The sequence below is a fragment of the Oryx dammah genome, unplaced genomic scaffold, assembly GCF_014754425.2.
Source record: "Oryx dammah isolate SB20612 unplaced genomic scaffold, SCBI_Odam_1.1 HiC_scaffold_26, whole genome shotgun sequence".
Classification (NCBI taxonomy): Eukaryota; Metazoa; Chordata; class Mammalia; order Artiodactyla; family Bovidae; genus Oryx; species Oryx dammah.
Genome location: NW_024070210.1, coordinates 97,712,889 through 97,732,380, shown reverse-complemented (window position 1 = coordinate 97,732,380; position 19,492 = coordinate 97,712,889). Strand labels below are relative to the sequence as shown.

At 41.8% G+C, this 19,492-nt stretch overlaps 1 pseudogene; it reads right to left on the bottom strand.

The window, feature by feature from the left end:
• Positions 1–15,054: 15,054 nt before the first annotated feature.
• On the bottom strand, positions 15,055–17,020 carry LOC120853758 (annotated as a pseudogene).
• Between the last annotated feature and the right edge of the window lie 2,472 nt (positions 17,021–19,492).

The following is a 19,492-nucleotide window of genomic DNA, read 5'->3' as shown; positions in this document are numbered from 1 at the left end:
TGATCATTTATCTGGAAAGTATTGACTGAGCACTGCTGGTGAGCAATATCTTACACTGTGCTGAGGAAATCAAGGCTATTTCACAGGGTCTAGTTGAGAATGCAGTCCAGGGGGGGTCACAGAGAGTCAGACAAGACTGAGAGCCTGAACAACAACAACCACCACCTTATACTTTGGGAACCTGATTAGTGGTATAGAGTGAGTGCTGGGGTGAAGAAGTGGAGGTGAAATGGCAAGTGAGTGGCTTTGGTTTCATCAGTAATGAAGTAAAACAGACTAAGTGATAATTATTTTCCATGTTTAGATTGTGAAACATCTTGCCGTTTGGTGGAGTGACAAGAAACACTTATGAATTAAATTTAGTTTGACATCAACTAGGAGATATAAGTTATAGGTGTGTGTACAGTGTGTCATTCTGGATGTGTGATAGTTAAAAGTATTAATTGATGCATCTGGGGCAATACTGTCCTTACATCTGAGCAAGTAGGGTCCTTGTCCCAGGCCCCTGTGCCCTGAGTGTACTTTCCTTGAAATTGTCTAACCCCCCACCCCTTAAATGTTTGGCCCCATTCTGAGGGCTTTGAGTGCTGCCTAGCCGGAGCACCCTGAGACTGGTTTGGCACATCAGTGAGCCCCAGTCTCATTTTCTCTCAGGTGGAGTACTTGCAGCTCTCTACCTTATATGACGGGTTGACCAGATATCTGGAGACACTGTGGCCCTTGCACTTGTGGAATCATCTCAGGGCCTCATGGTAGCAGGGCTCATATGGATGGGCCCTGACCCAGAAGGGTAGCCTAGGGGGATGATTATTCCTGCTGGCCAGTGCAGTGTAGTATATTTTTGTTAGCTCACACAAGATTGGGCTGTCTGAATGGAGCTCACATAGAAATCATTTTGAAGAGCTTTCATACATGTTGGGCATAGAACAAGTTTAGGCCTTGGGAGTGCCTTCAGGCCACCTGTGTCTCTTGAGCTTGAGTCATGTATCTAGACACACGTGTTGGCTCTTGCTTGTCCATGTCATGGCTAATGGGTCACTTCCAGTCTCCAGCACCCAAGTACATAGGTTTGGAGGCAGATATTTTTTATCCCTGACCTCTTCCTTCTGGCACCCGGAAAAGTTGCTCCACCCTTCCATAGGCTCCCTACTACATAGGGAAGTTGTGCCTTTATCCTCTTGGGCATTTTGAGGCTGTTGCTCTGTAGTGCCAATGAACCCTTCCGTATGGTATCCGCTCCTGTCTCTGATCAGGATGATGATGTCATGCTCTCCCAGGTTGCTGGACAAGGGAGAGGACTTCCTTACCCTAAGGCAGATACTTCTGTTGTCTTCCCCACTTGTGACAGTGTATGAAAGGCAAGGGTGAGATCAGTACATTCTAGGAAAGCTCTAGTGATGTTTTAAAGAGTTCAAAATGGAAATGGGATTGGAGGATGCATTGTTCTATATTTATATCATACACTTATGTACGGTAAATTTAATATGTGCTGTGTTATGCTTAGTAGTTCAGTTGTGTCTGACTGTTTGCAACCCCATGGACTGCAGCCCACCAGGCTCATCTGTCTGTGGGAATTCTCCAGGCAATAATACTGGAATGGATTGCCATGCCCTCCTCCCTATGCAGTGATCAAACCCAGGTCTCCTGCATTGCAGGTGGATTCTTTACTGTCTGAGCCATGAGGGAAGCCCATGAATACTGGAGTGGGTAGCCTATCCCTTCTCCAGGGCAACTTCCTGACCCAGGAATCGAACTGGGGTCTCCTATATTGCTGGCAGATTCCTTACCAGCTGAGCTACCCGGGAGACCCCAGATTACATGACCAGAAAACAAACTATCATTTGCATTTCTCTGCATCTTTTATGTAAGACTTCTTTTTGCAGACATTATGAGTGAAGCACTGTAAAAATTTCTGTGAGAGTCATCAGGAGCCGGTATTCATGGGCAGCACAATGGATGATACAGTGTCAGGAGTAATGCAGTGACCAGCATTAAATAAGTGAAAGTAGGAAACTTCAGAGGCAAGAAGCCCTGCATTTTAAAAAATATAAAATGTTCTGAAGAGCCATGGCACTGTGAGTAATAATAGCATGCTGCCTTTTTCTCCCAGTGGGTGATATGAAATTAGCCAGGAATGGTGCAAGTGACAATAAAGAACAAGTGTTGGTGATTCTTCCTGTGGCTCATAGGATAAAGATTCTGCTTGCAACGTGGGAGACCCGGGTTCAGTCCCTGGGTCAGGAAGATCTCCTGGAGAAGGAAATGGCAACCCACTCCAGTACTCTTGCCTGGAAAATCTCATGGATGGAGGAGCCTGGCAGGCTACAGTCCACGGGGTCACAAAGAGTTGGACACAACTGAGTGACAGACACACACATTGATGATTCCTGGGCTCTAAGAAAATAAACCACTATGCATCTCTACTCCACCCATTATCTATTTCTTCATCAAAAAATCATTATGACTGAGCCCATAAGTTCTGTTTTACACGTTAGAAATAAATTTGCCAGTTAACCATTTTAGAGAAGGATACCACAAAATTATTTGCCAAGAGCCTCGCATGCCCTAGGGATGGCCCTCTTGGGCAGGGTAATTTATTGGTGGTACACAGGAAATAAGCTCTCTGCACTGCCCATTGGAGGATTTGTATTGAGCTTATGGGATTCCCTGGTGGCTCAGATGGTAAAGCATCTGCTTGCAGTGCAGAAGACCCAGGTTCAATCCCTGGATCGGGAAGATCCTCTGGAGAAGGATATGGCAACCCACTCCAGTATTCTTGCCTGGAGAATCCCATGCATGGAGGAGCCTGGCCTACAGTCCATGGGGTCACAAAGATTCAGACATGACGGAGTGACTTTACTTTTAGACTCAAAGCTGGAATTTACCCTCCCCAATAAAAAGAGAAATAAGAAGCATCCTACTTCTCAACAATCAACCCTGAATATTCTTTGGAAGGACTGATGCTGAAGCTGAAGCTCCCCTACTTTGGCCACCTGATGTGAAGAGCCAACTCATTGGAAAAGACCCTGATGCTGGGACAGATTGAGGACAGGAGGAGAAGAGGACGACAGAGGATGAGATGGTTGGATGGCATCATTGACTCAATGAACATGAGTTTGAGCAAACTCTGGAAGGACAGGGAAGCCTGGAATGCTGCACTCCATAGGGTCTCAAAAAGTTGGACATAATTGAACGATTGAACAACAACAACAACAACAACTTCTCGGCAAGGAGAGGGGAAAAAAAGTGAGAGCAGTGAGGGGGCATAGAAGAGAAGCCTGCTGGGCACAGATATTGAAAGAGAAATTGCCCCTGGGATGAGAAGTTACTGGAAGCAGCTATTTAAGAATGTTAGATAAAATTAAGCTCTTAAATGGAAGGTAAAGTTCCTGTTTTTTAAAAATACAGGTGTATTTGGAAACACAGCATTTTCTGCAACTAGTAATAAGAACTTTTGAGGAGGATGTGTCCATCCATTGCAGAGCAGACTTATGGAACAGAGAACAATGTGAGAGAGATGGATGGCTTAAAATTGACAATGCAATACAATAATAAATTTAGATTATAAGTGAACCAGGCAGCACTCTTTTTAATTGAGGCCATGTTTTCTTTTGTCTAGAGATCTGTTATATCTCTAATTCATTGTAATTTTCCAAATAATTATTGAAAGATTTTTTTAATCACATTTGCAAGCTCTTGTTATTCTGTTCATTGTTCCTCTGTGCTTGGAGGTCTGCATATACTCAAAGGAAGCAGATGCATTCTTCGCATAGCTTCACCTATACTGAGCTGCAGTACTTAAGGAGTTAAGGTCTTTTTGTCAAATCAAAATTTCCCTCATGTTGTTTTAGGCCTTGTTCTTTTTTAGTCTTTGGTTTCTGAACACTCAGAGATTCCTGCCACTCTGCTGTGTTTCTTCTAGTGTATGCAGGCTTACTTCCTGTTTGTGATAAACACCTGTAAAACATTGCCCTGTTAGGGGTTCCCTATGCAGTTACCCTTGTTCTTTATTTTCTACTTTTTCTTACTAATCAGAATTTTTGACCATGCCAGGTCTTGTCAGTCACAAAGCTGGTTGTTCAAGTCATCAAATCCTCATCTGCATTCTTTCCTTCCCAAGTTTTTGCAATGAAAGTGTTCTTTTATACTGAAAAGTCTGTATCATGGTAGTTAAGATGTCACAAACACTTTGTGCATATTGTAGTTTGTGAACTACATGCTGTAGGTATATATTCCTTCATTTCCTGTTAGTTTGATCTGCTAAGATGCTTGTCATAAAAAAGGACAAGAGAACACATGGGTCATAGCAACCATCCTTTTCCAACAACACAAGAGAAGACTCTACACATGGACATCACCAGGTAGTCAATACTGAAATCACATGGATTATATTCTTTGCAGCCAAAGATGGAGAAGCTCTATACAGTCAGCAAAACAAGACCGGGAGCTGACTGTGGCTCAAATCATGAACTCCTTATCACTAAATTCAGACTTAAACTGAAGAAAGAAGAGGAAACCACTAGATCATTCAGGTATGACCTAAACCAATCCATCCTAAAGGAGGTCAGTCCTGGGTATTCATCGGAAGGACTGATGTTGAAGCTGAAATTCCAATACTTTGGCCACCTGATTGAGGGCAGAAGGAGAAGGGGATGACAGAGGATGAGATGGTTGGATGGCATCACCAACTCAATGGACATGAGTTTGGGTAAACTCTGGGAGTTGGTGATGGACAGGGAGGCCTGGCATGCTGCGGTTCATGGGGTTGGAAAGAGTTAGACACGACTGAGTGACTGAACTGAATTGAACTGAAAGGCAAAGGAGAAAAGGAAAGATATACCCATTTGAATTCAGAGTTCCAAAGAATAGCAAGGAGAGATAAGAAAGCCTTCCTCAGTGATCAATGCAAATAAATAGAAGAAAACAGTAGAATGGGAAAGACTAGAGATCTCTTCAAGAAAATTAGAGATGCCAAGGGAACTTTTCATGCAAGATGGGCTTAATAAAGGACAGAAACGGTATGGACATAATAGAAGCAGAGGGTATTAAGAAAAGGTGGCAAGAATACACTAAAGAACTATACAAAAAAGATGTTCAGGACCCAGATAACCACGATGGTGTGATCCCTGGACTAGAGCCAGACACCCTGGAGTGTGAAGTCAAGTGGGCCTTAGGAAGCATCACTATGAACAAAGCTAGTGGAGGTGATGGAATTCCAGTTGAGCTATTTCAAATCCTAAAAGATGATGCTGTGAAAGTGCTGCACTCAATTTGCAGGCAAATTTGGAAAACTCAGCAGTAACCCAGGACTGGAAAAGGTAAGTTTTCATTCCAGCCCCAAAGAAAGGCAAAGCCAAAGAATGTTCAGACTACCACACATTGCACTCTTCTCACACGCTAGTAAAGTAATGTTCAAAATTTTCCAAGCCGCGCTTCAACAATACATGAACCTCCAGATGTTCAAGCTGGTTTTAGAAAAGGCAGAGGAACCAGAGATCAAATTGTCAACATCTGCTGGATCATCAAAAATGCAAGAGAGTTCCATAAAAACATCTGTGTCTGCTTTATTGACTATGCCAAAGCCTTTGACTGTGTGGATCACAACAAACTGTGGAAAATTCTGAAAGAGATGGAAATACCAGGCCACCTCACCTGCCTCCTGAGAAACAGTATGCAGGTCAAGAAGCAACAGTTAGAACTGGACATGGAACAACAGACTGGTCTCAGATCAGGAATACGTCAAGGCTGTATCTTGTCACCCTGCTTATTTAACTTATATGCAGAGTACATCATGAGAAATGGCAGGCTGGATGAAGCACAAGCTGGAATGAAGATTGCTGGGAGAAATATCAATAACCTCAGATATGCAGATGATACCACCCTTATGGCAGAAAGTGAAGAAGAACTAAAGAGCCTCTTGTTGAAAGTGGAAGAGGATAGTGAAGAAGTACACTTAAAACTGAGCATCAGAAAACTAAGATCATGGCATCTGGTCCCATCACTCCATGACAAATAGATGGAGAAACAGTAGAAACAGTGACAGGTTTTATTATTTTGGTCTCCAAAATCACTGCAGATGGTGATTGCAGCCATGAAATTAAAGGATGCTTGCTCCTTGGAAGAAAAGTTCTGACCAATCTAGACAGCATATTAAAAAACAGAGTCATTGCTTTGCCAACAAAGGTCGATCTAGTCAAAGCTATGGTTTTTCCAGTAGTCATGTATGGATGTGAGAGTTGAGAAGAACTGATGCTTATGAACTGTGTTGTTGGAGAAGACCTTTGAGAGTCTCGTAGACTGCAAGGGGATCAAACCAGTCAATGCTAAAGGAAATCAGTCCTGAATATTCCTTGGACGGAATGATGCTGAGGCTGAAGCTCCAATACTTTGGCCACCTGATGCCAAGAACTGACTCATTGGAAAAGACCCTGATGCTGGGAAGGATCAAAGGTAGAAGGAGAAGGGGATGACAGAGGATGATGAGATGGTTGGATGGCGTCACCGACTCCATGGACGTGAGTTTGCGTAAGCTCCGAGAGTTGGTGATGGACAGGGAAGCCTGGGGTGCTGCAGTCCAAATCCAAAGATTTGGACAAGACTGAGCAACTGAATTCAATTGAGGCAAGATGGTAAGTAAATTTAAATTACCAAAGGGATAACTTCATATAGTTGTTTGATGTTCAAATAAAAGAAAAAGATAATGACCTTCATATGACTCTTCATAAAAGAAGTTTTGCCCCAAGATCATAAGTAATTATTGAACAGTGACAACTTTTTTTTCAGAAACCCCGGACAGAAAAACCACACAGCAAGTTTAAATTTCTGTCAGTTTTAACCAGGTTTATGGTTTTAGCTCAACAAATATAATCTCTCTCATAGTCACAGTTAAAAAACCTGCAATAGATACACAAAAGCTAGAGAGAAAGGAAGATAAACATAGCACAGCAAAGGAAACCATCAACAAAATGTAAAAACAAACTCCTAAATGGGAGAACAGATTCACAAATTATGTGTCTGACGAGGAGTTAATATTCAAAATATATAAAGAGTTCTTGCATCTCAATATCAAAAAGGTCAGTTCAACTGCAAAATGGGCAGAAAATCTGATATTTTTCCAAGGAAGATATACAGATAAGAAAACAGCCACATGGAAAGATGCTGAACATGATAATCATCAGAGAAACACAAAGAAGAGCCTCAGTGATATGTCATCCACACCTGTCGGAATCAAATAAATGTTTTCAAGGATGTGGAGAAACAGGAACCGCAGTACGCTGGGGGTGTGAAAGTACATTGGTAAAATTACTGTGGAAAACAGTGTTGGAGGTTCCTTAAAAAGTTAAAAACAGAACTATCATATGATCCAGCAATTCAGAACCTGGGTTTCTGTCTGACAAAAATGAAAATATCCATTCAAAAACATTCACACACCCCAGTGTACACTGTAGGATTGTATATAATAGCCAAAACATGGTAGCAATGGAAGTGTCCATCAACAAATGAATGGATAAAGGAGAAGCTTAACACAGAGAGAGAGAGAAAGAGAGAGAGAGAGAATGGAATACTACTCAGCCTTAACAAAGAATGACATTTTGCCATTTGTGACAACATGGATAGGCCTGGAGGGTATTATCTTTAGTGAAATAAGAGAACGACAAATACTGTATGTTTTCACTTGCACGTGGAATCTTAAAAATAACATGAGTGAGTATAGCATAATAGAAACAAACTCATATAAAAACCAAACCAGTGGTCACCACTGGAGAGGGGTTGGGGGAGGGGAAAGTTAGAAGAAGAGGCTTAAGAGGTACAAACTACTCATATAAAATAGACACAAGGATGTAATGTACAGAACATAGACTACTGCCAGTATTTTGTAATCATTTAAAATTGATTATAACCTATGAAAAATATAAAATCACTATTGTACACCTGAAACTAATACGGCTTTATGAATCAAAGCACATGTGTGTGCTTAGCTGCATCTGACTCTCTGCGACGCCATGGACTATAGCCCACCAGATTCCTCTCTCTGTGGAATTTTCCAGGCAAGAACACTGAAATGGGTTGGCATTTCCCTCTCTAGACGATCTTCTCAATTCAGAGATTGAACCAGAGTGTCCTGAAAGACCCCTTTTTTGGCAGGCATATTCTGTGACCACTGTGCCACTGGGAAACTGTAAATCAACTATATGTCAATTAAAAAACACACACACACACATAATCATCTTCCCCCTGGAATTTACGAGGCATAGTGAAGTAAGGGACTTGACAGGTGCCATTCCTTTCTCCAGAGGATCTTCCTGACCCAGGCATTGAACCTGGATCTCCAGCAATGCAGGAAGATTCTTTCATTTCTGAGCTACCAGGGAAGCCCTTAGAGTACATAGATTATTGCACATAGAAACTATAAGATCCAAATGCCATGTGGCATGGCCAAAAATTTTATTTTTATCTTTTATAAAAAATGTATATAAAAAATTGTATCTTCAAAGAAATCCCTTGTCTCACCCACAGTTACCTTTGGGCCTCATATCCTGCTGTTCTCCACCTTACCCTCTCTGTCCCAGTCACAGTGGCTTCCTCTGATCCTCAGCAAACACTTGGGGACTCTGTAATCACCGTCTCCCATGGTCTGGATGTCTTTCTCAGAGTTTGACCGCTTACTTCCTTTCAGTCTCTCCAGTGCAATGTGGCTTTTCTTCTCTGGTTGCCAAAAATGAAGCAGAGGAAAACAAATAGAAATTGTGTGTGTGTGTTGGAGATGTGTGCCCCAACACACACACAGAATTTCTATTTATCTTCCTCTGCTTCATTTTTCTCTTTGGCATTACCACATCTATTATCGTATTTTATTTATATATCTTGTTTTTTATCTTTCCCCTTCACGAGCTTTAAGCTTTGGAGGAGGAAATTTTTTTCTGTCCTGATTCCTGCTGTATCCCCAGTACTGGAATAGTACCTGGGACATTGTGAGCCCTCAGTAGACATTTGTTGAGTGAATAAATGAGACTGCAACTAAAAGGGCACTTGGGTACATAGAATCTTGCTCTAATTTATTTATACTGGAGAAGAATATGTTAACCTCAGGAATTAAAAAAAAAAATTTTTTTTGGCCATGCCATGTGGCATTTGGGAATTTAGTTCCCCAACCAAGGATCGAAGCCCTGCTCCCTGAATTGAAAGCATGGAGTCTTAACCACTGCACTGGCAGGGAAGTCCTGGGATTTGTTATTTAAAAAAAAAAAAAACCTCAAATCAAGCTTTTTATACTTTCATCATAGATACTAGGCAGACAAAAAACAGCTGTTAGCTACTCTTTAAAAGTCCTGATAAGTGACCTGGCATCTTTCTATCCTGGGAGGATAGGAGCTCTTTCCTCTGTGTTGTTTCTGGATCTTAGCTGCAGTTGAGATCTATACTTCCATTTCTATATCCTGTTACATTAGGATTAATGTATTTTAAAATTTGTTCTAATGAACATTGCTAGTGTAAAACTGAATGAAACAGTGAAAATGGAATTGTAGGTGTGTTGCTTTCCAAATATATTTTGAAATAAATAGCAAAGATGTTCATTTCTCTTCCCTATGTCGTCTTCTTTACAGCTTCCCGTAAAGGGAAGGACTCACTCCTTTGATGGTTTCTCTGTTTCTCTGCATTTGCAATATAATCAACTGCAGAGTCTTGAAGTCAACCGAATCTGCATGGGCTCATCTTAATAGCGGTTTGCCTTTGTAGAACAATTACCATGTGCTCGCTCTGGTTTTAAATCTTTTGTGTATAATGAAAAAAATTCACATATGAATCCTGTGAGTTTGGAAATGTTATCACTTCACCCTTCAAAAAGGATTCTGAGGTTCAGAGAACTTAAATCACTTGTTGAAGTCATAGATTCATCCAGAAGAGCCAGGGCAGACTCCAAACAGCAGTGAAAAAGGTACAATATTATGAGCCAGCATGACTGGTTCAAATCCTTCTTCTGCATCTGTGGACATGAAGAGATATTTATAACTTCCCCAGACTTGAGAGGTGGGCTCAATTCAGTTCAGTCACTAGGTCATGTCTGACTCTTTGCAACCCCATGGACCACAGCACTCCAGGCCTCCCTGTCTATCAACAGCTCCCAGAGCTTACTCAAACTCATGTCCATTGAGTCCGTGATGCCATCCAACCATCTCATCCTCTGTCATCCCCTTCTCCTCCTGCCTTCAATCTTTCCCAGCATCAAGGTTTTTTCAAATGAGTCAGTTCTTTGCATCAGGTGGCCAAAGTACTGGAGTTTCAGCTTTAGCATCATTCCCTCCAAAGAAATCACAGGGCTGATCTCCTTCAGAATGGACTGGTTGGATCTCCTTGCAGTCCAAGGGACTCTCAAGAGTCTTCTCCAACACCACAGTTCAAAAGCATCAATTCTTCAGTGCTCAGCTTTCTTTATAGCCCAACTCTCACATCCATACATGACTACTGGAAAAGCCATAGCCCTGACTAGATAGACCTTTGTTGGCAAAGTAATATCTCTGCTTTTTAATATGTTGTCTAGATTGGTCATGACTTTTCTTCCAAGGAGTCTTTTAATTTCATGGCTGCAGTCACCATCTGCAGTGATTTTGGAGCCCCCAGAAATGAAGTCAGCCACTGTTTCCACTGTTTCCTCATCTATTTGCCATGAAGTGGTGGGACCAGATGCCATGATCTTAGTTTTCTGAATGTTGAGCTTTAAGCCAGCTTTTTTCACTCTTTTCTTTCACTTTCATTAAGAGGCTTTTTAGTTCTTCTTCACTTTCTGCCATAAGAGTGGTGTCATCTGCATATCTGTGATTACTGATATTTCTCCTGGCAATCTTGATTCCAGCTTGTGCTTCGTCCAGCCCAGTGTTTCTCATGATGTACTCTGCATAGAAGTTAAATAAGCAGGGTGATGAAATACAGCCTTGACGTACTCCTTTTCCTATTTGGAACCAGTCTGTTGTTCCATGTCCAGTTCTAACTGTTGCTTCCTGATCTGCATAAAGATTTTTCAAGAGGCAGGTGAAGTGGCCTGGTGTTCCCATCTCTTTCAGAATTTTCCATAGTTTATTGTGATCCACACAGTCAAAGGCTTTGCCATAGTCAATAAAGCAGGAATAGATGTTTTTCTGGAACTCTCTTGCTTTTTTGATGATCCAGTGGATGTTGGCAATTTGATCTCTGGTTCCTCTGCCTTTTCTAAAACCAGCTTGAACATTTGGAAGTTCAAGCAACAATTCAAGTGTATTTAAACCCAGTTAAAATTGTCTGTTGGATATTTAGACTGAGCAATTCAGATACAGTTTTGTTATTTTTCTAATTAAAGTTCAGAACTTGTTCTGCTAGAGCTCTCAACACAGAAAATGAAAAATGATTGTATCAGTTTCCTAGAGCTGCTGTAACAAAGTACCACAAATTGAGTGGCTTAGAGCAACAGCTTATTGTCTCTTCACTTTGCTAATAGAAGTCTAAAATCAAGGTACTGGCAGGGCCATTCTCCCTCTGACACCTTGTGATGAAATCCTTTCTTGTCTCTGCCAGCTTCTGGTGGCCCCAGGTGTTCCTTGGCTCATACCTGCATCACTCCTGCCCTCTGTCTTCACGTGACCTTTTCCCATGGATCTCGTCACACCAGCCTCCCCTGTGTGTATTGGTCTCTGTGTACAGATTTCTGCAAACTTTATAAGGACACCAGTCATATTTGATTAGGGCCAACTCTAATTACTTAATTTAACTTCACATCCTGAAGCACTGGGGATTATAGTTTCAACATTTCATTTGGACACAATTTAACCCATGACAGTGATTCTATCGATTCTTGTTCTCTTTGGGACTCACGTCAAGTTTAAGCCTCTGTGCTTTGTCTAAAATCTGCCTGCTTTCCCTCAAAGGGATACTTAACATTAAATCTGCCTGGATTCCTTACTAAGGTTATTTCCTGTCTAATACTTAAAACTAGAAAATCAAATAAAAAAAACCTCAAAGACAATTCTAGTAAATCTAAGTTTTATTTGAACTTTCTTACGTTAATTAATTCCCCCAAGTCTACTCCGGATACAGAGTAATACTTAATTTCCCTCCTTTGTAAAGTAATACTGCAGTTTTCTAGTTAAATAAAGAGTGTCTTTGATTGTGCTGTCTTGCTGGTATTAGACAGGGTCTAAAACATCTGAAAATAGCTGGCACATTCAAAGTCAAGTTACTCAAGGGGAATGTAACGGCAGGAGAACCTGCAAAGGTGTGAGTTTGGTGTCCTGGCTTAACAGTAGCAGATCAGTGCTGCTCCTAGATGAGAAGGAAGGAGATGAAGAAGCCATTAATGGAACGAGTAGCAATACCCCTTGATTGTGGGACGTGGAAGGGAACAAGGAAAATGGGTACCTTGACCTTAGTCTCCTTGTTCTTTCCTGACTTCTGCTGTGACTCTCCATTAGCCAAGCTCAGTTGGAATCCAGAGTAAAAGAGAGCCCTCTGAACTAGTCCTTACATGTCAGGTCAGCACAGAGATTGGAGAAAGATGGAGAGCAGATAAGGATGCCTTAGAAGGTATCCAGCACAGCTAGACCCTTCTGCCTCTCAGCATCCGCTCTTGTGCCTTCATCTGGCCGAAACCTAACAAAGGTGATGCAAGAAATTCCCTCTGTTCTCTTACTCAGGGATGATGCCGGTGGTCATCCTCCCACCGGAAACATTAGGTGCCACTGATGCTGTTCATGTAAAATAGCAAGAGAAAGGGAAAGAGGACTAGAGATACAGTTTAATAACATAAAAAGTACTGCTAAAGGCTCTGAGCCTGGTACCTGGTTACACAAAGTTCTTCCTTCCTAATCATAGCTGTCTTTTCCTCCCATCCATTTCATGTTTCTCCTACTCTGCTACAAACACAGCTGGATGCTGTTCTTTACCGAATCGGTGGCCCAGTTCTTTAGTCTTGTAGTGTCTGAGTTTTCCACCGTCTTGTCTATATTAGATGGTTCTGGTTTCTCACTGACCACTACATACTCGACAAGGAGAAACTCAGATACGACCCAGGGAATCCCCTTGTGTGGTAGTTCTCCACTGGGTGATAGTAACCCCCTAGTCATGGCCAGTGTGGACACCTGCTTCTCAGACTCTTGTCCTGGTAGCATGAGGGACCCAAGATGAAGGGGACATTCTGTTTCCATTTTGTTTTATATAGGTTGGTTCTGGCAGAATCACTGCTTCTATGGACCCTAGGACTTCCAAATGCATCAAGTGCAAACTTGTTCAATTAGATAAATAGATGTAATGGTGAGAGGAGTCATTACCACCTCCACCCTTGTTCTCAGCCCATTCATTCTGGCAGCGGGTGGTGGGGAGACAGCACTAAGTATTAGCTGTTGATTTATGCCATATACATCATATTGATAAATTACATGGGGCATCCCTCTGGCCTTCTTGTCTAGTATACCAGCTTCTGCCATCATTTAAGAATGCAAGGTTGTTGCTGCTTACAATTGTTATTTTTCTGATAAAAAGTTTACTAAATATTTGTTTTACATGCTATGTTTTTTCTTTTGTTTTACGGTTATATGAGTCACTCTAATTTATTTTTGTTGTTCATGCTTAATTGGTGTAAATGTCCTCAAATCTATAGTCTCTTTAAGAATAGAGTGGTATGAAGTGAAGTCACTCAGTCGTGGCCGACTCTTTGCGACCCCATGGACTGCAGCCCACTAGGCTCCTCCGTCCATGGGATTTTCCAGGCAAGAGTACTGGAGTGGGTTGCCATTTCCTTCTCCAGGGGATCTTACTCCTTAAATTTCTTTCCTGGTTACTTAGGTGCTAATAGAACTTAAGCAGGATGAGAAATGTGGGCTCATGCAATTGTTAAATTCATTCAGGAAACTGAGGCCCATGGGAGGAAATGAAGGCTGTGGTTCTGCCTGTCGGAGCTCCTCAGATAGGATCCAGGTTTCTCTCCCTTGTCTACCAAAATTTAAGGCTACTGCTCACATCTGGTGGATTGTCATCCTATAATTCTGATTCTTTGGCTGTATGCCACACTGTTTTGCCATCTCAGCTTTGTAGATTCACTGCCACTTCTGACTTGCAGAGTTGGATGTAGATTTAGTCTGTTTCTGGGCCTGTGGTCCACCTGGATCCTCTCATCTAGCTTTGCTTCCCTTCATCTCTACCCACTAGGTAAGAAAGAAATATATACTTTGCAGAATTTGTCTTTCACAATCCAGAACTAACACAGTCGCTGCAAGCATATTAGCCAATGTCTACTTGGTTATACAGTTATAACCAAGTATAAATGCAGAGAACCTCGATTCCCTGCATATGAAGGACAGACACTGTGTATTCGTACAGACACAGGTTTTCATATAAGTTCATGTACAGCAGTCACTCAGAAAAGCTCAGTGCTTTAATACAACTACTCTAGTCGCCTTGAATAGATCAGAGAGTTTGACCTCAGTTTGGAAGAAGCTTCAGACTATGGCAAGGGAGTGACTAATTTTCTGGGCCAAAAATAATACTGTTAACATCCAGAAATAAATGGAAAAACCTATATGGTTTCCCAAGAAGTATTCTTACAATGACATATTTATATTCTGCCCAATGTACTTAATTTTTCACTTTAAAAAATAAGGAACTAGGTATGGATAATATACCTCTGTAATTCTTAATGTCTAGCATCTTGATTTTTAGAGAAGCATATTCTCCATTTCATTATTATTTTGAATTGTCTTTATGGAGCCTGACAGCCTAGATTGAAATAGTGAAAGTGAAAGTCACTCATTCGTGTCCGACTCTCTGTGACCCCATGGACTATACAGTCCATGGAATTTTCCAGGCTAGAACACTGGAGTGGGTAGCCTTTCCCTATTCCAGGGGATCTTCCCAACCTAGGGATCAAACCCAGGTCTCCCGCACTGCAGGCAGATTCTTGACCAGCTGAGTCACAAGGGAAGCCCAAGAATATTTGAGAGGGTAGCCTATCCCTTCTCCAGTGGGTCTTCCTGACCCAGAAATTGAACCAGGGTCTCCTGCATTACAGGCAGATTCTTTTTTTTTTTTTAGAAGCAAAAATAATTTATTGTCAATATTTTAAGTCCTCTCCAAAGAAGTTCTTCATTATTTTCTTAAAAGTACAAACATGAAAGTTTAGGTTTGACATATAAAATATAAAGAGGAAGAAGGGAAATTCACCTGTTTCACTAGTTTGAGGAACTATGCTCAAAAATGAGACATCGAGTTACAATAAACATATCTTCCAGTTAAATAACAAAGCACTTTCACATTATCCAGAGTCCTGGGTCATAAAGAGCTCGACAAATCTAGCCTGAGATGCACACTCTGACGCACCCCCATACACAGCTACCCTCCCCTGACATCATCCAGCGGGGCCAACTGAGATCCTGAGGCTGTGAACCTCTCATTACATGACCACAGAACTTGCCTGGAAATTTTCCAGCAACGTCGTTTTCCTAACAAGACACCCTGTTCCCTCTTGACAGGTAATTCTATGTCTGTACGTGACCAACACAGTCCCTCTTGTTCCCCCCAACCCTCACGTGCCAAAGGATCTGGCATTAAACTTCCAGCCGTTTAATTCTGAGAGTGGTTCTTCCTATTTCACCACCATCTTGAATAAGATACACAATCAGTGCTTGAAGACACTGAGTCCTACAGGAAGGCTAGCGACCTCAGATAATAAAGAGTCAACATGAACTACCTCTAGCAGATGGTAAGCAGTCTTAATGATTGTCTGATGGAAGCTGATGAAAATACAAATGGACAAACTATCCAAAACGAAGAGTCGTGTGTTCAAAGTTCACAGGGACCCGTGTCTCCAAAAGAGGTGTTCAGGAGTCACAGTAATTATGCAGGGAAATAATCAAGAAACACACATCTCATTTCTGTAGTGCTACATAATGCAGTAACATTGGGTGACGTGCCAAGGCTGGTTTCCTGAGATGTGACAAGTCAACGTGTCTTGGAAGTGGACATGAACAATGCTAATTACCTTTGACAAAGTGCATGCCTTTTCCCCACAGCCTTGTCTGGGGGTAGATCAAACGTAGGGTTGAGAGGGAGGAGAGCGACTGGCTGAACTCTCCCTCGCTTGGCCTCTCCCTGTTCTCTCTCCTCCAGACCAGGTTGGCGGGATCCTGCCTGGAAGAACCCCTGGCCCTAAAAAGAAAGTGTCCACTGTGGGTGGAGGGACCTCTCCCTGCAGGTCTGCCAGCCGCCCCATCACGCCACCCTATCTGACCCAGCTGGGGCAGAGCTGGAGTACTGTTTTGTTCAACACTGAAGCAGACTCTGTAACTGTGCAGAAGCTGGAGAAAAACGACTGCCTCCACACCTCTAGTCATTTTGAGTCCTTCTATGTTAATTCTCAGGATCTCTTCTATAAAGTGGAATGAACTCTCCGCATCCCAAAGTTCAGCAGAGTGCTACTGTCAGACATAGATCAACCTTCATCATTCGTCACAGCTCTGCTTTCCAGATGTGCTCAACTTATCGTAGAAGCAGAGGGATCCTGGATCAAGCCCCAGAGTCTCACAACCAGCTATGTTCTGATCATGGAAATTCTGCTGCAAAACTCCCAGCACGAACTCCTCACTCATCACATACTTCATAAAACTGCCATCTTCAGGAGGAACCCTGAAGTGCAGGCGGAAGATTATTGTGGCGTTTTCACCACTGACGTCCATGACTTCAACTGAAGTGAAATAGCGGTTCAGAGCTGGTGAGTCACTGTACACGTGTGTCACCCGCTTCTTGAGCATGTCAGGTAATTCCTCTTCAGAGGCACACTCCTCTGGAATCTTTAGCATGACCGAGAATGTTTCATTTGATGACAATTCAAGTATTTCATTTTCATCTTCATCGATATAAGTTACTGGACTGGGCAGGGCTCCTCGGCTAAAGAAAGGATGCCCTGGACGGCTCCGTTGAGAGGCGTCTGCTCGTCTGGCTGCTCTTGGATCACCGAGAGCTCCAGTTCATCTCCTGGAGATGGGGCACCGGCCCCCTCCATGAACCAGCAGAGGGGGACTAAACAGCCCGCCAGGAAGCAGTACGCATACACCCGCGGGTGCAGAGTCCAAAGTGGCCTAGCGAGCTACTCCCAGGCAGATTCTTTACCAACTGAACGAGCAGGGAAATAGCTAAAGGACCAGAAATAAAGCATAACGATTAACAGCAAAGCATCCCATGCAGTGCCATAAAAATTAGTCTTAGATAAGGTCTTGTTTAATATCTTAATTTATAATTTATTAAGCAAGATAAATGGCTTGCTAGAGAAATTCACATGAGTTGGCATATTTTGCATCACAAACTGGTCTAATAATTGACTATAACTGTAGAAGGTCACACTTGGTTCACTTGTGATCAGACTATTCTAAAAGATGCATGAGCACTGATGATCTATTGAAAGGGACCTTTTATATACCCTGATCCAAGTGAGAAAGCAAGATTCTTTTATTCATAATCCCTTGATGTCCAGTACTGATTAGGATATTAAAAAAAAAAAAATTCTTTGTGGTTTTACAGTCTGCCTAAATTTAAGAAGCATAACTGATGAACTTCTATCTCCTTTGGGCATTATTTGGAGTCTGATTATTATCTCAGCCTCTTATTTATAATCTAACTGATTCTAATTATGCATTTTTATTTCTGGAATAGATTCCTCTATTATTATTTTAGAGCCACTAGAGGTATAACAGAACCTTGAGAATAGACTAATACAGCCCAAGGCATTTTATTTTTATGATTCTTTTTGTACCATGTGATTTATCTGCCATTTTACTTTTTACCTATCTTTTGATCATTATGTTCACAATAGGAATAGGAATTTTACTTTGCACAGGCATTGACTAGGTTTGATTTGCTATTTTGGTCAAAATGAGAAAATTAGATAAACTGCTTTGTAATTGTTAGTGTTCCTTGTAATTACTTGTTTGTGGAATAAAACGTTGGGGGAACTCAATGCCACATGTTGTCTGGCCTATTAAAAATTCCTCTAACCCCAGAGAAGTACAGGAAAGCAAGTGCAATGTTTTGCTGACTTCTCTGTGAGCCTTTGTTATTGAGATACAAGTCCCATAGCTTCCGAAGGGGCCGTAGGAGGCTTCATCCTTTTGGTAACCTCACTGGTGTCGCCTTACGATCTCTGAAATCTGCCACTGTGCTGTGCTTCGTCGCTCAGTCGTGTCCGGCTCTTTGCAACCCCATGGACTGTACAGGTTAGCTAAAAGAAATTTGGATCTTTATATGGAGAATTAGATTATAAATGAATGAGTGAAGATCTTACCAGTTATAGAAAAAACAAGCATTTAACACTATTACCATATTTCTTCAGGTTATCAATGCCTATTCTCATCACATGTGTCTTTACTCTATGAGGTGTCTGTTGGTATCTTGCTGATGGTTAAAAATGCATAGATTCTATTTTTAAAATCATTTCTTAAGGAGGTAACCAATATAATTCCAGTTTGATATTACACAGAAGCAGTTTATCTAATTTTTTCACTTTGACTCCATTTAAGGACTATATCTGCCTAACTATACAACTTTCTTGCCCCTGCCCTGTATTGGATGGACATAATCCATAAGGAGGTCTTTGCTTATATTCCATATGGCAGGGGAGCCACCTGTATGTTGCTCACGGATTGCTAAATTCCTCTTGAGATACTCTGTTACCAGCGTCTCTTCCCGCACAGTACTGGGAGAGGCTTCCTCTTTTCTCCTCTTTCTCTAAGCCAGTTACTCTACCCTGGGATGAAAGTTTTATATCATCTTATACAGCAGGAATTTCATATCCAATGAGTTTACATAGGATATTAAATTTACATAAAAAGCAGTGCTCAGTACTTTTAACTTTGGTCCTTAACATTTATTGGGAAATTTTTGTATCTAGAGACCTATTTTTCTTCTCTCAAGTACAAAATATGTCTCTTATAAGGGAAAGCTTCTCTTTTCAGGTGTTTTTTTCTGAAATGGGCCTATTTTGCAACACTTTTCCTTTGCACTCCAGCCATGGAGACCTGGCTCGGGAAGATACCCTGGAGGAGGAAATGATAACCCACTCCAGTTTTCTTGCTGGGAGAACCCCATGGGTAGAGGAGCCTGGCAGATTACAGTCCATGGGATCACAAAGAGTTGGGCACGACCTTGGTAATCCTAATCTTCCTCAAAGCAATGTATGTCTCTTGCTGAATAGAGGGAAAGGCCAAAAACAAGGAAATGTGAAAAATTAAAGTATTAATACACTTCAATATTTCCCTACCCTGGAATAGTGGGGAGAGCATGAAATTTGAGGACTTCTGGACACATTTGAACTTCCCAAGTGGATCCGCTGTAAAGAATCCACCTGTGAGTGCAGGAGACTCAGGAGACATGGGTTCTATCCTCAGGTTGAAAAGATCCTCTGAAGAAGGTCATGACAACCCACTCCCGTATTCTTGCCTGGAAAATTCCACAGACAGGAGCCTGGCAGGCTCAGTCTATG